This window comes from Sciurus carolinensis, chromosome 1, assembly GCF_902686445.1.
Source record: "Sciurus carolinensis chromosome 1, mSciCar1.2, whole genome shotgun sequence".
Lineage (NCBI taxonomy): Eukaryota > Metazoa > Chordata > Mammalia > Rodentia > Sciuridae > Sciurus > Sciurus carolinensis.
In genome coordinates this window covers 149,771,072-149,790,618 of record NC_062213.1, presented here as the reverse complement: position 1 = coordinate 149,790,618, position 19,547 = coordinate 149,771,072, and the positions used below count along the sequence as shown (strand labels likewise).

The following is a 19,547-nucleotide window of genomic DNA, read 5'->3' as shown; positions in this document are numbered from 1 at the left end:
ACATTTATCCTGGTACATATTCTTTCCTGCTTGTGCATGCAAATGCATGTATATGTGTACATGGGTGCACTCACACAAACATACATCATTCATAATGAAAAATATTTAAGGACTAGCATTGGATTTAAAGAACATTTGAGAGCTGTTTTAATAGTTTTATAATTGAGACAAGTCTACAGTCCAAAGTATATTTGCCCAGACCCCACAACTTTGACATGAGACATGTAATGATCATGCTATAAAACAAATAAAATTATTCTCTGTTTCTCTAATAATAATCTAGAAGGTAAATTTACCCTGATTTGTCAGTTTGAATTGGATTTATGAGGTAGGCTTTATCTGTGATCATTATGGGTGATCTAATTTTCCATTACTTAAATCCAGATGCTATCAGGAACTCTTAAGGATATTTAGTCCTGTCTCCTCTGAGAAAGGAGAGAAGGGTTATGGCCAGACAATAGCATAATGTCTTCTATTCTGATTAACTCATTTTTTCAAATGCTTTTTCTGTTGCTATAACACCATTCAGAACCCAATTTTGGCATTCCCGAATGACTCATCTATTTAGATTATTCATATATGATAGTTCTGTTATTTTCAGTGTGGGGTCACATGGCTTTAAAGACTGAAAGCTACAGTTTTTATTATGAATTATTTCTAATATTCCATACAATCTTCACTGCAATCTTCCATGCTACAGCCTGGAAGTGGTGATGGATTAATATTCACTATAACATTTCTCAAATGATTTCTATTTATACTACGAGTCTACCTTATTAATGAATTTACTTCAAAAACAGTTTTGTTGTAGGTGATTAGTGATTTCTCTAAATTATCTGGCAACCTGGGATACCATTATCACTGTAACATCTTAGAAGCAATTAAAAGGAATAAATAAAGTGCAGACTCAAGAAGATTCAAGGCAAAACTGATGAGAAGTCTGAATAGACATAAAAGCCACCACCTTCACTGAGAATTACTATTTGCCAAACTCTATAAGTATATTTTATTAACTCATTATATATATTTCATATAATATTGTTTGGTATATTAAATATGTAAACATTTTATTTTTAAAATGATATAAATAAAGACAATTTACATTTGTTTTAAATATATTTGTTAATCACAACTGTAATGGTATTATATAAAGCAATTTAGTCAACAAAACTTTGTTTTAAGGTCTTATTCCTTTTCCCTCTTTTTTTTAGTTAATAATTTATGTTCTTTGAATTTCTTAATGAATATACATACTATATTTCTAAATTATCATTTTATATGTGAATATTGTCTGAAATTATTTTTATCAAGGCTATATTAAACTCTAATATATTCTAGAAAAAGAGATACTTAATCAAGGCTTGTGTGGTTTTGCCATTTATTGCCAAAAGTAACAGAAAAGAAAATGACAGGATTCATATTGCTGAACTAAATGATCTTTTTAAAATAAACTATATTTTAATTTTTGCGTAGGAAATAGTATTATAAACATTCTCATTTAAACTATAGATTGACTTCCATGTTTATAGACTACAAGTATATGATATGGCATTACTATCCAATGTTTCTGTTAAAATTATTTTATAGCTTTAGTCAAAGAAACAGTCAAAAATTATTATTGAGGAGGTCCTTCTCTTTGGATAAGTGTATGAGGAAGAAAAGAATATAAACAAAACAAGAGTTTACATGGAAACTCCATTCACACAAATACCGCAAAAGCAAATAAATGAATCATTCAAAACCAAAAAGAATACCCAATAAAAGTAAAAACTAATCAAAGAAAACAACAAATGCAATTGTGCAATTAAAATTCCTATTCAAGATATTAAGATCACCAAAGTCAAACTGCAGTATTGACACTACAGAAAATAACCAGTAATATGGAGGAAAATCCAAATAACTCATCGTTCCTACAGAAAATAAAATGCATGATATCTGTTATATGTGATTGATAAAGTTCACATAACCAATAGATTACAGGAGGAATAATTAGCCAAAAAATTTGTAATGAGAAAACTCATTAAACTATTTAGAAACTAGTAAAACCATCATCTTATGCCATTCCCTGAAAGGAAAAAAAAAAAAAAAATCAGCAAGGGTCAAATGCAGTATGGAATCTGGAATCTTTATCTGATCCTAGTATGCAAAGGATTTTTAAGACTGTAAATGTCAAAGAGAAAAAAGTGAAAAAATTCAAGGCATATTCTACTTTGTATTTCATAAAGTACTGTATATATTTTAAGAACAGAATGAAAACCCAATAATAATTCTATGAAAAGTTATAATATAATTAATGATAGCCACTATTTCCAATTCTAATATATAAATAATTTAATCATCATAACAATTAGTGAGGAATCATCCTTAGTCCCATGCCACAGAGAGGAAAGTGTTGTACACAGTAGCTCAATGGCTGATTAAGGTCACTGAGACCTCAAGTGTAATAGTGGGATCTGAAACAAGGACATCTAGCTTCCAATCCTTCATTTTCTTCCTCACCACTCTTCTGTGTCTGTAAGATCTATGATGACTAAGACCAGGTTCAAGCTATACAAACAACTAGTACAGGATTTATTAGAAAAGTGAAGAGTATTAGACCCTGGATCATGTCTTTTAGCTCTTCCCCCTCCAGCATTTTCAATTCCATGCTCTCACTTGTGATTTATTCTGTCGGTTCTTCGGTCTCTCAATTTTTTCCTTTCCTTTGTTGAACAAAGTACAATCTCAAAACACATATATATAAAGCATAACCTAATTTAGAAATCTAAGGAAACTTTGGATATACAGTTTGGATATATAGGTTTTTTTTTTTTTTTGCTGTTTTTTAAATTTTCAATTTATTTTTTAAATTAACATAAAAACATAAAAAATGATACATATTTATGGAGTACCATGTGATCTTTTACTACAAGTATACATTGAGCAATGTTTAAATCATTGTAAGCATCTGTCTCCTCAAACATTCATCATTTCCTTATGATAAAAGTATTCAAAAAGTTTGCTAACTTTTGACATTTAAAACAATGAGCAAATTTAGTGCTAAAACTTTACATTGTATCTAATCAATATGAGTGAAATATATTATTCAAATTAAAATATATGGGTCCAATCTTCCAAGCTTGAAGGATAAACTTTTGAAATATTGCAAATTGTTCTCCAAAAATTATTTCAATTTACTTTCCCATTAGAGAATTTGGGATTATTATTTTTTCTAATTTGATAATCCATGTACAGTATCCTATTTTTGTTTCAATGAATGTTTATCTGATTACTAATTTATCAGCTTTATTAAAGTATAACCAAGAAATAAAATGGTATATATTTAAAATGTACAACATGATGATTCACATATTACATAAATTTAATCACCACAGTCATGTCAATTATGTATCCATTACCTGACACATTTGCCATGTTTAAAAGTTTTAAGGGTAGGAATATGTAAAAATCTATTGTCTTAAGAAGTTTAATTATATAATACAGTATAAACTATACTCACCATGCTGTAAATGGATCTCAAGAACTTATTTATCTTATAAGTGAACATATATATTCTTTTTCCAGTGTCTTTCCATTTGCCCCACACTCCAGCCCCTGCCAGCCACCATTTCACTTTGGGTTTCTATAAATTCAACTTCTTTAGATTCCATATGTGCATGTAGTCATACAGTATTTGCCTTTCTGCTTTTGAATTTGAATTTTTTCACTTAGCATAATGTCCTCCAGATTCAGCCATATTCTCACAAATGACAAGATTTTCTTTTTCATAAAGACTGAATAGGATTCCACTGTGTTAAAAAGCATGTTTTCTTTACCCATTTATCTGATGATTACTTAGGTTCTTTCCCTGTCTTAGCTATTGCATAATCCTATAATGGCATGGACGAGCACAAAACTCATGATACTGACTGTATTTCCAATAGATAAACTTCTAAGAGTTTCTGAGTTTGCTCAGATCATATATTGGTTATATTTTGAGTTTATTGAGAAACTCTCATACTATTTTCCCTAATGGCTATATCAATTTATTTTTCCAACTGTGACTAAGGATTTTGCTTTCTGCAAACCTTTGCTGTCACTTTTACCTCTTATCCTTTTTAAAATAATCATTCTAACAAAAGTGAGGTGGTATCTCATTGTGATTTTTATTTGCATTTACCTGATGATTGGAAATATTGAACATGTTTAGGATATCTTTTGGCCATTTATATGTCTTTGGAAAAGTGTTTTCTTCGGAAAAATATGTATTCGGGTCTTTTGTCCATCTAAATCTACTATTGACTTGTATGAATTCATATGTATTTTATGTATTAACCCCTAATCAGGTGTTAGTTTGCAAATGTTTCTCCAATTGTATAGTTTATCTTTACTTTGTTGATGGTTACCTTTGCTGTACAGAAGCTTTTAGTTTGATAAAATCCCACTTGTTTATTGTAGCTTTTGCTTCCTGTGCTTTGGGTGTTAGTTCCAAGAAGATCATCAATAAGACCAATGTCTAGAGAATTTTCCCGTGTTTTCTTCTAGGAATTTTATGGATTTTAAATTTAATTTAAATTTACTTAAATTGAATGTAATCTTTAATATAGTTCTAGTTAAATTTTTTTATATTTCAACTTAAAGGTGCAACTTTGTTGCTCCCTGTTGAGCAACAAGGTCCGATGTATCTCCTTAGGGCTCGCCCAAAGGAGAATACGGCTGGAGCAGGATGATGAGTGTCCCCTGCTAAGGAACCACACCAGAGCCGGGGGGTCTGTCAGCGCACGAGCGAAGCAGGAACTCGTTTATTGAGGATGTTACACAGGTTTTATGTAGGATGGGGGCTAGGTGGGAGCTAATTAGCTTAAAAATTAACATGGCTCGGGGGATTCATGCAGGGGAGAGTTCCATAGGACTATAGGGCAAACACGAGTTGGTCACGTTCGCAGAACTGCTACTAACCAATCCCTGACAGTAGGAGGTGGAGATAAGCAGGCCAACCAGGGAGTTACACATAACTGGTTACTGGGTGAGAACATACCTCCCAGGTTTCAGGGGAGGGCGGCAGTGCAAGGAGGTCTGAGTAAACCGTTAGTGAGTCAGGCAGTGCCACGTATGAGGAGGGGGTCACCATGAAGGTGTAGTCGCCATTATAGGGTGTGTCCCCTATACAACTTCATTCATTTGCACGTGAATATTCAGTTTTCCTGACACCATTTATTAAATACACAATTTTTTCTCCATTGAATATTCTTGGAAACTGTGTCAAAGATTAGTTGACCATATATGTACATGGACATGTTTATGGGATTTAGATTCTATTCCTTTGGTCTGTGTGTCTGTTAATGTAACAGTATTATCATGTTTGTGTTACTGTATTTTTCTGTTCTATTGTGATCAGAGTGTATGTTTATAGCTTTGTCTTTCTCAAAACTTATATGGATATTCTATGTGGTTCTGCATGAATTTTAGCATCATCTTTTATATTTTTATAAAAATGTTATTGAAATGTTCAAGGGTTGTACTAAATCTGCAGATAGTTTTAGATAGTGCACACATTTTAACAGTATCAATTCTAATCTATGAACACAAATTTCTTTTATTTTATCTTTATCCATTGCTATCATAAATATTTTATAGTTTGCAGTGTACAAATCTTTCACCTCCATAAATTTATTCCTAAGTATTTTGTTCTCTTGGATGAAATTATAAATGAGATAGCATGCTATGCAGAAGCTTTTACTTGGATGTAGTCCTACATGTTTGTTTTTTTCTTTTTCAGATAGTCTTTAATGGAATGTAGAAATGAAAATAATTCATGTGTGTTGATTTTATATCTTGTATATTTACTCAATTCATTATTATTTGTAACAATATTTTAGGATTTTAAATATATATGTTTCATATATAAAAGATTATGTCATAAGATATATGATATATTACAAATATATGACATATTTTAAAAATATAAGATTATGTCATCTCCTAACAGAAAATCTGAATTCTTCCTTTCTAAAATGAATGCCTTATTCTTTTTGTTGCCTAATTTCTCTGGCTAGGATTTCCAGAACTGGGTTGAGCAGAAGTGGTTAAAGTAGCATTTTTGTTTGGTCCTTATCTTAGAGGAAAAGCTTCCAACATTTTACCATTGAGTTTGATGTTAACTGTGGGTTGTCATTTATGTCCTTTATCATGTTATGGAACAATCATTCTATACCTAATTTGTTGAGAGTTTTTATCATGAAAAGATTTTCTCTATATCTTTTGAGATGAAAATATGATTTTTATCTTTCATTCTATTAATGTGATATAATACACTTACTGATTTAAATATGCTGAATTATCATCAAATCCCAGGAATAAATTCCATGTGGATATGGTATATGATCATTTTAATATTGTGCTGTATTTTGATAGTATTCCGTTAAGGATTTCTGCAATGCCGTTCATCAGAGATATCCTCCTTGATTCTCTTTCTTATAGTGTTGTTCTCTAGTTTGGTATGAAGGTAATGCTGGCCTGTTAAAATAACTTGGGAAGAATTCTCACCTCTTCATATTTTTGGAAGAGTTTGAGAAAATGGGTATTAATTCTTCAAATGAGTGGTAGAATGTACCATGAAGTCATGTGGACCTGCACTTTTCTTTGTTAGGAGGTGTTGATTATACTGCTTCAATTTCCTTAATCATTTTTACTTGGTTCACGTTGTCTATTTCTTCATGATTCAGTCTTACATGTTTCTAGTAATTTATCCATTCCTTCTAAGTTATCTATTTTGTTGGTCTATAAATGTTTATAATAATCTCCTATCATTCTTTGGTTAATCATTCTTTTAATATATACATTTAAAAGTTTATTAGTCATTAATCTTTTGGAATGTGTTTATATTAGTTCTTTTATATTATATTATATTTTATATTAGTTCTTATATATTATATTAGTTCTTTTATGTTATATTAAAATACCTGAAGCTGTGTACTTTTATAAAGAAAAGAGATTTATTTAGCACATGGTTTTGGAACTTCCAGAGCATAGTGTTGGGGTATTGTCAAGGTTTACTTGGCTCAAATGGCTATATGCAGAAGAGATCGCACAGTGCCTTAGGAAGCCAGAGAGATTGAGGGATAAGCTTGCTGTTTTGTATAATGGCCCACTGTCCTAGAACTAAGTTCCTGCAAGAACTACATTAATCCCTTCCCAAGGTGATCCTCCTTGTGACCTGAATTCATTATTAGTCTTTCTTTCAGGTCCTGCCTCCAAGAATCTACCACCTCTCAATATCACCACAGTAGAAACCACATTTTGACCTTTAATTCTTGGAGGACCCACTCAAACTGTATCCAAATTACAGGATGTATGTGTCTGTGTGTCTTATATATAAATATGTATTTAGTTTCTTTTCTAAGTCACTGTTTTCTTAAATTCTCAGAGCATACTGCATGTGAAAACAATTAGTCTTTGTCATTGTAATGGACTTTACTTTTATGAAAAATATTAGTTTTATAGAACACTGGACAACATCATACAGTCTCTTCCACATCAACACTTTACATAGCATGGCACATTTGTTACAATTAATGAATCATTATTGACATGTTGTGTTAAAGCTCACACTTTATTAAGATTTTCTTACATTTTATCTAATGTCCTTTTCCTGCTATAAGATCCTATTATCTTCAGTTACAACTTCTCCTTAGTTTCCTCTTAGCCTTGAAAGTTTCTCATATTTTTCTTGTTTTTCCTTATTTGGCTGGTTTTGAGAAGTATTGGTCATCCAGTATTTTGGAGAACTATCGGATGTCTTTTTAATGGTTGGTAGGGTTTATGAGTCTTTGGGGAAAAAGACCTCAGAGGTAAAGTACCATTTCTATCACACCATGCAGAGGGTAGGTACCATTGAAATGATTTATCACTGTTCATGTTGATGTGGATTACCTGGCAAAAGCAGTGATTGTCAGGATTCTTTAAAGCTTCTCCCCCTTCCCCTCTCTTCACTGTTGTACAGCCCCACAAATAAAGAATAGGGAGCTATGTCCTCTCCCCTATGGGTAGCATATCTACCTAAAATTCTTCTATTCTGCATAGAAGACTTGATTCATCTCTCCTATTTTTAAACTCATTTCCCTCTATTATTATGAGCACATGGTTAGTTACTTAATACTTTGGGTTTTATTCCAGTATTATTTTGTTTATTGCTCAAATAGTTTCAGTTTTGGCTATTAGGAGCTCTTTTGGTAGATTCTTTTAACATACCTTTAAAGCAGACCAGAGACCCCCACTCAGAAGACCATAATTAAGCTGAAACCCCCACTATATAACATGTAAATTCCTCTTCTTGTCAGAAAGCTTTATAACAGAATATCAGCAAAAATTTCTACAAAACCCCAATGTAGGATAGGACTTCCTATTTCTTGTGAAGACTAAGTTACTCTGTCTCACAAAAACTAAGTTTGGCAGCAGGCTTGATAATGTCAATTCTGCTTTTGGTTTTTGTTGTAATGCATCTGACTAATCTTAAAAAATGGGACCAAAAGCACTTTCTGTGAACTCAAGGAAAAAAAAAAAGAAAAACTTTTATGTAGACTCCTACAAAAATGTAAACTTCCAAGCACCCCTCAACCCCATGGTTTGGGTATAAAGTTTCAAGAATTTCCAGACTCAAGGTACAGAGCATTTTAGGCAATAGCCCTTCTGGACTGTGCAGCCAATGAACCTGCTTCCTCAAAATTCCACTGGGTCCAGCCTTTTCTGTTCTATATCATGTTCATCAGTCAAGTTTTTTTCTCTTGTGTTTTTTGAGAGCTCCCTTACTTTTGCAAGGATGTATTGGTATCCATAAATATTTCTATATGTAACCATCTATATCTATATTAAGCTAAGCATGAATTCATACTGATTTCCCCAACTCTAATTAACATTAAGATTCAATTTTTGTGCTGCAATTTTCTATGTATTGAGCAATGTGACATGCCACGCATGTATCATTAAAGTGTCATACAGGAGAGTTTTTAATTAACCTAAAATTTTCCTTTTTTTTTTTTTTTTTTACTTGTTTTTGAGTTTTGTTTTCATTTTACTTATTGCTCCATTTCAGGCCCCTTGCAACCAGTAATTTGTTGAATATTTCTATAGTTTTGCTTTTATGAGAATGTTTCATAATTGGAATCATATAGTATGTAGCCTTTTCAGACTGCTTCTTTCATATACCCATGTGTTTTAAGGTTTATAAATGTCTTATTGTGGCTTAATAATATTTACTTTTATATTTGAGTAATATTTCACTATATTAATGCACCACAGTTTGTTATATGCTCACTTATTGAAGAACATCTTGTTTACTTCCAAGTTATTTTGAATAAAGCTGTTATAAACACTTGTGTTCAGGTTTTGGTGTGGACATAAGGTTTCAGTTCATTTGGGGTAAATACCTAGGAGCTGTATTGCTATTTTGTATTTTAATACTGTGTTTAGCTTTGTTAGAAATTGCCAAACTTTCTTCCAAAGTTGGTATAGGATTTTGCATTCCCATTAACAATGAACAAGAATTCATATGTGTCTGTGTTCTAGCCAGCACTTTAGAACTAATTCTTTGGATTTTAGCCATTCTAATAGGTGTAAATAGAAACCTCATTGTTATGTTAATTTCTAATTCCTTATGGAAAAGAAGTACTCAGCACATTTTCATAGGCTCATTTTTCATTTGTTTATTTTCTTTGGTGGGGTATCTGTTCCAGAACATTTTTCTGCATTTTAAATTGAGTTGGTTCCTTTTTCTTGAGTTTTAAGTGACTTTTTTGTTACTTATAAATGCACTCCTTTACGTGTGTGTGTTTGCAAATGTTTTCTCTTAGTCTATGACTCCTTTTCTTATTGTCTTTACAGTACTTCATTTTCTTTGCAAACAGAAGTTTTTACTTTAAAGTATATAACTTTAATTTTTTTTTTTTTTTTCTCTCATGGATTCCATTTTTGTTGTACTTAACAAATCATCACCAACCCCAAGGTCACCTAGATTTTTCTCCTCTTGTCTTACAGGGCTTTCATAGTTTTGATACCAGTGTTGAGAATCAGGTTCACATCCTGTTTCCCGGTGTTGAAGATTGAACACCCAAGAAATCCCAGGCAAGAGGAGAAAGTTTTATTTAAAGGATAGAACAAAGAGAGAGAGGTCCAGGTTGGTTACTTTGTTCTCATGTCCTGCCCCTTTTATAGATACTGATTGTTCTTTGTTCTCATGTCTCCTCCTCCTCTCATCCTGCCTTGTGACCTTAAAGGTGGAGTGATCCCAGAATGGGAACCAAGCTGCCCAGGGTTACAGGCTGGAAGGCAGTCAGGAGGGGCTACTCATTAACAGGTCCCATTCCCTGGAGGCAGGTAACCTTGGCAACAGGTTGGAGGAGAGGAAGTACTTTGGAGTTTTTAGCATTCTCTTTCCTCTTAAATCAGCCCTCATCTTCCTGACCCAAACATTCCTTACCTACACTGACTGTCCTGTTGCGCTCCCACCTCAGTTTTCTAATTTATACTTATGTCTATGATCCATTTTCATTTGAATGTGTTTTTTGAGACAGATATGAGTTTTTCTTTCTTCCTTCCTTGTTTTCTCTCACTCTTCCTGTTTCTTTCTGGTTTTTTTTTTTTTGGTTGTCTGATTGGTCCAAAACCATCAGTGGAAAAAATTATTTTGCTATTTTATTTCTTTTACCACCTTGATAAATATCAGTTGATTGTAACTGTGTAGGTCAATTTCTGGGATCTCTGTCCTGTTTCACTGATCTGTGTGTCCTTGTCTGACCAATAATACAATATCTTGTTAGTTGGAACTTCATAGTAAGTAATGAAGTTGAATGTTATGAGTCCTCTAATTTTCTTCTTTTACTACAATATTGTGTTAACTTATATATATATATATATATATATATTGTATATATATATATATATGTATATATATATATTTACATATAAATTTAAGAATTGATTTGCCAATATCTATAAAATAGTTGGAGTTTTTAAAATAGTTTGGAGTTTTATTGAATCTATAGAACAATTTTGAGAGAACTTTCCTTTTGACAGTGATTCTTCTTCCAATGCATGACTACTGAATATAAGAATAATGCCATCTGCTATCTCTTTGGTTCATGAAATAATGTCTTGATGATCACTTATATTACAGCATATCTTTTTATAATTTTATTTTGGCTTTGTGAGTATTAGAATCCATGAAGAATTTGTTTGGTATATAATGCAGGAATAGACTTTTTTGTTTTTCTTCATTCTCTGTTCTATACATTCTTATATTTCTGGCACTGATTTTTACATAAGAAATTTGTGTTTTCATTTTTAACATTGTCCTAGTTTTAAATTGTTTTAGTAGTTTGGGTTTTGTTATACATCTTGATGTTTAACCAGACTGATACTACAAAATTACTAACTTATTTTTTTTTTTTTTTTTTTGGTACTGGGTATTGAACTCAGGGGCACTCAATCACTTAGCCACATCCCCAACCCTACTTTGCATTTTATTTAGAGATAGGGTCTCAGTGATTTGCTTAGTGCCTCACCATTGCTGAGGCTGGCTTTGAACTCATGATCCTCCTGTCTTAGCCTCCCAAGCCACTGGGATTGCAGTTGTCTGCCACTGCATCTGGCTCAAAGTTACCTTTTTATATCCTAAACATTGTTAGCTAATTTTATGAAATCTATTAAAATGTTAAAATGTGTAAGTGTTTCCTTTAATGAGGATGGGAAAAATACTGTCCCAATCTCAAGAACCCATACCCCACTCTCCCCATTCCAATTTCTGAATAGAATCTGAGAGTATTTTCTGGGAGAGAATGAAAAGAGGAAACTGATCAGAATGTTATGAATTAGTAACAATATATTCTGATTATACTCTTACAAATTAGAGCTTTGATGTTTTGAGTGATATTTACAGAAAGACCATATTCAAGTACTTTTTGGGAATTGTAATTTTTAAAGAAATCTGTGGACTCAGAAAACTAAACACATAGAAGCATTCATAGATCAAAGTGGCATCAGGTGAGCATCAAATAGAAAAATGGAACTAGACTGGCAGTTATTCTTACAAATCAATCTTTAAACCATAAGTCTAAAGACTCTTGATAGTAGTGCTAAAACTATCCAAAAAGTGGAAGATCATACACATAGACAAAAACACAAAAACAACTATACATTGCTGTCGAAAACAGATTTAGATAGTGAATATTCTAGGGTTTCAAAAAATGAAATAAATCAATGCTTATATGAAACAGAATCAGAAGTCCTAAGGAATAACAATGCTGAGGAGAACAAAACAAAACCAACAGAGTGATATGAAAAGGGAAATGGAAAGGAATTATCCTGAAGGGTTGTAACATGATCAAAAGTCTATAGTAAAATTTAAATTTACATTGAAGGTATTATACATTAAAACTGATAAAACTTAACATAATATCAGTAGCATGAAGACCAAATTAGAAATACTCTACCAGAAAACAGAATAAAATTACATAGTTATAGATATAACAGCTTGTTGCACTATCTGAGTTGCAACACAGGACGCAGGCCTAATGTGTTGTGCTTCTATAGCACAGACACCGACCACGTGATGGGAAAAGGACTCAGTCTTGGTACAGAGATCTGAGAAGAGCTTTATTCAGGAGGGACAGAGCACTTGTCACAGAGGAAGCTGCTTCTGTCTTTATTTCCTATAACACTTTCTTTTATATACTTGCAGTTAAGCGAACCATACATCTTAAAGGTTAAGCCTTGCGTAAGCAGTTATTAGCCTATTTGGCAGACTATAGGTTGGTTACAGGAAGAAAAAAACCACTGTTACACAGATGGCAGAAGAACGGTTTTCACAGACTACAGAACTGTTTTACAGACCGAAGAACATCCTGTTCACAGAACACAGGAGAGGAAGATGGGGCCCTGCTCCCCGAGGATCCTGTTCGGCACATGCCATGTAAGCCTCCTTTCAGGGAACAGGGCCCACAGCTGAATATTTTTGTGAGTATAGAATATCTATATTAACCATAGGACTTAAAATTAGCATGCTACAGTGATGCAGCCACATCAATGTTTATAGCAGCTCAATTCACAATAGCTAAACTATGGAACCAAACGAGGTGTCCTTCAGCAGATGAATGGATAAAGAAAAATGGGATATATATATACACAGTGGAATATACTCAGCCTTAAAGAAGAATGAAATGATGGCATTTGCCCGTAAATGAATGGAGCTGGAGAATATCATGCTAAGTGAAAAAAGCCAATCCTAAAGAACCAAAGGCCAAATGTTTTCTCTGATATGCGGATACTAATTCACAAAAGGGGTGGGGATAGGGAAGCATAGCGATATTTTGGATTAGACAGAGGGGAGTGAAAGGAGGGGAGGGGATATGGTGGTAGGAACGATAATAGAATGAACCTGACATTATGACCTATGTGCAGATATGATTACCTGACCAGTGTAATTCTACATCATACAGTAGAATGTAAAGTTATACTCCATTCATGTATAATGTGTCAAAATACATTCTACTGTATGTATAGCTAACAAAAATATTAGAACAAATTAAAAATATTAAAAATATAAATAAATAAAAAGAAAGACATGCAAAAACATATCCATTACTTTTCATCAGTATATATTTCACTATATATTCATGTGTTTATTTTGTTCTCTCCAGTATACCAAGGATTGCAAAGAATGAGGGTAAACATTGTCCGTACAGACTTTCTACAGTGACAGAAATATTCTAAAATTTGTCTTATCAAAATGCCATCTACATAACAAGTGGTATGGATCACTTAAAATATGCTACATATTATACACATTTTGTATAAAATATACAAATGAGGATCTAAGTTTTTATTTTTCTATAACCTTAACTAATTTAAAATTAAATAGCCACACATGGCTAGAGGCTATATATTGGACAGGGAAGAAGGGAAAATTAATTAGGGATGTTGTAATCTCATTGATTATTTTATTTTTGAAATGTCACCTATACAGACTATATTTAATCACCTACCTCCGCCAGTTCTCTTATTTTGGGAGTGTATTTTACATATGTCAATCTCACAGTACTGATGTGTGCAACCAACTAAATTTTTACTTATGTCAGTACCCATATAACCACAACCCAGATCAAAATTTCCATCATTCCAGAATATTTCCTTATGCCATTTTCTTGTCAATCTCCTTTGAAGGATAATCTATGTTCTGACATCTATTATAATTTGACTTGTTTTGAAGTAATAGAAAATAATGTTTTCTATTTTTTGTACCTAACTTCACTTTCTCAATGTGATTGAGATGCACACATTCCATGTGCATTAGTGTTATTTTCCATTGTTTTGTAGTGTTCCATTTAGGAACATTATTCAGGGTTTTTGTTTGTTTGATTGTTTGTTTATTTTTCCACTGTTGTAACAGAGACATTAGATATGTTTCCAATATTTATCTTTTATAAATAAAACTTCTTTGAACATTTATCTGCATTTTTTTATTATTATATCTTTTTATACATAAGTTAGTTTTCTGAAGTGTTTATACAATGTACATCCCTACTGGCAATGTGGAAGAGAGCACATTTAAGGTATTGATTAATTAATCAAAGAACAATTAAATATGTTGACCAACATAATACAACTAATGAATGGCAGAACTGGGATTTAAATGAAGAAATGTAGATTCAGAAATTGTCTTTTTAACCACCAATTTTACCCACAGACATCTAAACAAATAAGCAAAAAGTTGCTAACCTGACACAGAATGAAACAGAAAAATTGAGTTAACCTAATAAAAATAAATTACAATGAAATAATCTTTCTTTAAAGAACAATTTTGAGAAAGTATTTTCCAGAAAATTGGAAAGAAAGAACACTATTTACTTCATATTATTAGCATACTATCATTTTGATACAAAATCCAAAAGGATTTTTTTGAAAAGAATACAGACCAATCAAACTCAAAATAAGAGAGAAAAATACTCATGAAAATATTGGAAATTGTAACCCTGAATGCATAAACATCATACTGCATGACCACATTTTTTCTATATCAGAAATTCAAGATTCTTCAAATAGTAGACAAGCATTCAAGTAATTCACCATACTAATGATGTAAAATCAAATACTCATTTATAATCATAACTATAGAGATAGCAAAGGCATTATACATAAACTAAAATCAATGCATAATTTAAAAAAAAGAATAATCAAGCTAGCAAATAGAATATAGTTTAATTACTTGATAACTATTACAGAAAACCTATAGGGAACTTCACATTTAATTATTAAAGGTTGGGGGCGATCCAAGATGGCGGCCTAGAGGGAGACTGCACCTCCGGTCGCTCCAGAACCCAGGAGTTAAGAAGGGGAGGCATTGAGAGACTCGGACTGAAGTGGAGCCACGGGTGAGTCTGCCCACTGGGTAAAGCTCAGCCCGGGTGGCAGGCCCAGATAGAGGTGGCTTATCGGAGCCGGGCAGGGCAGCTAGAGTCATCCACAGGCAGTCCTGCGCACTCCGGCGGTGGGCCCCGCCCACACAGCCAGCTTCTCCAGGTTCTCGGAACGGAACTGGCCCGCTAGTGAGAGCCTGTCTGAACAGAGCACGCTCCGAGTCCCGGAGCCCCTGCAGTGCAGTGTACTCCTGCAAAGAACCAGCGGAGAGCCTCGATCTGCAGTCAGCCTCAGGGATAAGGTCAGGGCAGCCGGAGACCTCTTCAGGCGGCTCTGCCCACTCCGGCTGCGGGCTCTCTTCACGGGGCGATCCAAGATGGCGGCCTAGAGGGAGACTGCACCTCCGGTCGCTCCAGAACCCAGGAGTTAAGAAGGGGAGGCATTGAGAGACTCGGACTGAAGTGGAGCCACGGGTGAGTCTGCCCACTGGGTAAAGCTCGGCCCGGGTGGCAGGCCCAGATAGAGGTGGCTTATCGGAGCCGGGCAGGGCAGCTAGAGTCATCCACAGGCAGTCCTGCGCACTCCGGCGGTGGGCCCCGCCCACACAGCCAGCTTCTCCAGGTTCTCGGAACGGAACTGGCCCGCTAGTGAGAGCCTGTCTGAACAGAGCACGCTCCGAGTCCCGGAGCCCCTGCAGTGCAGTGTACTCCTGCAAAGAACCAGCGGAGAGCCTCGATCTGCAGTCAGCCTCAGGGATAAGGGCAGGGCAGCCGGAGACCTCTTCAGGCGGCACTGCCCACTCCGGCTGCGGGCTCTCTTCACGGGGCGATCCAAGATGGCGGCCTAGAGGGAGACTGCACCTCCGGTCGCTCCAGAACCCAGGAGTTAAGAAGGGGAGGCATTGAGAGACTCGGACTGAAGTGGAGCCACGGGTGAGTCTGCCCACTGGGTAAAGCTCAGCCCGGGTGGCAGGTCCAGATAGAGGTGGCTTAGCAGAGCCGGGCAGGGCAGCTTGAGTCTTCCCAAGGTAGTCTTCCACACTCCGGCAGTGGGCTCTTCCCACACGGCCAGCTGCACGGTGCAGGCCCACAGTGAGAGCATTTCCTCACAGAGCCAGTTCCAAAACGTGGAACCAGTAGGGGGCTAGGGGCAGTATTCTTCGAATGAGCTGCTTTATCAGATTCCTCCAAGACATCAGGCTACTGAAGGCTGGGAGGTGATACACTGGAAATCTACTGGGACACTATAAGCCAATAGTGGAAAACTGCAATATCTCAGGGTCCCACTGACAACTGACCATTATGAGAAAACAAGGGAAGAAAATGTCCCAAACAAACCTAGATACTACATCAATAAAACCCAATGACAGCAGAGCAGAAGAAATGTCAGAAAGGGAGTTCAGAATGTACGTAATTAAAACGATCAGGGAAGCTAATGAGGAGATGAAAGAGCAAATGCAGGCATTGAAGGAGGAGATGAAAGAGCAAATGCAGGCATTAAATGATCGCACCAATCAACAGTTAAAAGACCAAATACGGGAAGCAAGAGATCATTTCAATAAAGAGTTAGAGATACTGAAAAAAAACCAAACTGAAATCCTTGAAATGAAGGAAACAATAAACCAAGTTAAAAACTCCATAGAAAGCATAACCAATAGGATAGAACACCTGGAAGACAGAACCTCAGACATTGAAGACAAAATATTTAACCTTGAAAACAAAGTGGAACAAACAGAGAAGATGGTAAGAAATCATGAACAGAATCTCCAAGAACTATGGGATATCATGAAAAGGCCAAATTTGAGAATTATTGGGATTGAGGAAGGCTTAGAGAAACAAACCAAAGGAATGAACAATCTATTCAATGGAATAATAACAGAAAATTTCCCAAATCTGAAGAACGAAATGGAAAACCAAGTACAAGAGGCTTATAGAACTCCAAACATACAAAATTACAACAGACCCACACCAAGGCACATTATTATGAAAATACCTAACATACAAAATAAAGACAGAATTTTAAAGGCCGCGAGAGAAAAGAATCAAATTACATTCAGAGGGAAACCAATAAGAATATCAGCAGATTTTTCAATCCAGACCCTAAAAGCTAGAAGGGCCTGGAACAACATATACCAAGCCCTGAAAGAAAATGGATGCCAACCAAGAATCTTATACCCAGCAAAACTTACCTTCAAATTTGACGATGAAATAAGATCCTTCCATGATAAACAAAAGCTAAAGGAATTTACAAAAAGAAAGCCAGCATTACAGAACATTCTCAGCAAAATATTCCATGAGGAAGAGATGAAAAACAACGATGCAAATCAGCAACAGGAGGCGCTAGCCTAAAGGAATAGCCAAATAAAGGAGAAACCAAATCATGTCAAAAACAAATATGAGTCAATTGACTGGGAATACAAATCATATCACAATAATAACCCTGAATGTTAATGGCCTGAATTCATCAATCAAAAGACACAGACTGGCAGATTGGATTAAAAAGAAAAATCCAACAATATGCTGCCTGCAAGAGACACATCTCATAGAAAGAGACACCCATAGACTAAAGGTGAAAGGATGGGGAAAAACATACCATGCACACGGACACAGCAAAAAAGCTGGAGTATCCATCCTCATCTCAGATAATGTGGACTTCAAACCAAAACTAGTCAGAAGGGATAAAGAAGGACATTACATGCTGCTTAAGGGAAGCATAAATCAGCAAGACATAACAATCATAAATATCTATGCCCCGAACATTGGCTCATCCACGTACGTCAAACAAATCCTTCTCAATTCCAGAAATCAAATAGACCACAACACAATAATACTAGGCGATTTTAACACACCTCTCTCACCACTGGATAGATCGTCCAAACAAAAATTGAATAAAGAAACTATAGATCTCAACAACACAATCAGCAATTTAGACTTAACGGACATATATAGAATATACCATCCAACAAAGAATGAATACACTTTCTTCTCAGCAGCACATGGATCCTTCTCTAAAATAGACCATATTTTATGCCACAAAGCTACTGTTAGTAAATACAAGAAGATAGAGATACTACCTTGTACTCTATCAGATCATAATGGATTGAAATTAGAAATAAATGACAGAATAAAAAACAGAAACTTCTCCAAAACCTGGAGACTAAGTAATACACTATTATATGATGAATGGATAACAGAAGACATCAGGAGGGAAATAAAAAAATTCTTAGAAGTAAACGAGAACAAAGACACATCATATCAAAATCTCTGGGACACTATGAAAGCAGTACTTAGAGGAAGATTTATTTCATGGGGTGCATTCAAAAAAGAAGTAGAAATCAACAAATAAACGAGTTAACACTACAGCTCAAAGCACTAGAAAAAGAAGAGCAGACCAATACCAAAGTAGTAGAAGACAGGAAATAGTTAAAATCAGAGCCGAAATCAACGAAATCGAAACAAAAGAAACAATCGGAAAAATTAATAAAATAAATAGTTGGTTCTTTGAAAAAATAAATAAAATTGATAAACCCTTAGCCACTCTAACAAAGAGAAAGAGGGAGAAAACTCAAATTACTAAAATTCGGAATGAACAAGGAAACATCACAACAGACACGAGTGAAATACAAAACATAATTAGAAGCTATTTCGAAAATCTATACTCCAACAAAACAGAAAACCTTGAAGACATCAACAAATTTCTAGAGACATATGAACTACCTAAACTGAACGAGGAGGACATACACAACTTAAATAAACCAATTTCAAGCAATGAAATAGAAGAGGTCATCAAAAGCCTACCAACAAAGAAAAGTCCAGGACCAGATGGGTTCTCAGCCGAGTTCTATAAAACCTTTAAAGAAGAGCTCATTCCAATACTCCTCAAACTATTCCATGAAATAGAAGAGGAGGGAACCCTACCAAACTCGTTCTATGAAGCCAATATCACCCTGATACCTAAACCAGACAGAGACACATCAAGGAAAGAAAATTTCAGACCAATATCCTTAATGAACATCGATGCAAAATTCTCAACAAAATTTTAGCAAATCGCATACAAATATATATTAAAAAGATAGTGCACCACGATCAAGTGGGTTTTATCCCAGGGATGCAAGGTTGGTTCAACATTCGGAAATCAATAAATGTCATTCACCATATCAA

At 34.6% G+C, this 19,547-nt stretch overlaps 1 long non-coding RNA gene across 1 annotated transcript in view; it reads left to right on the top strand.

Annotated features, from left to right (window-relative positions):
* LOC124976715 (uncharacterized) overlaps window positions 1-19,547 on the top strand; it is a 50,145-nt gene that overhangs the window by 16,987 nt on the left and 13,611 nt on the right. Inside the window, exon 2 of the long non-coding RNA XR_007107051.1 lies at window positions 10,012-10,150. This is a non-coding gene — a long non-coding RNA (uncharacterized LOC124976715). The remainder of the gene's footprint in view (window positions 1-10,011; window positions 10,151-19,547) is intronic.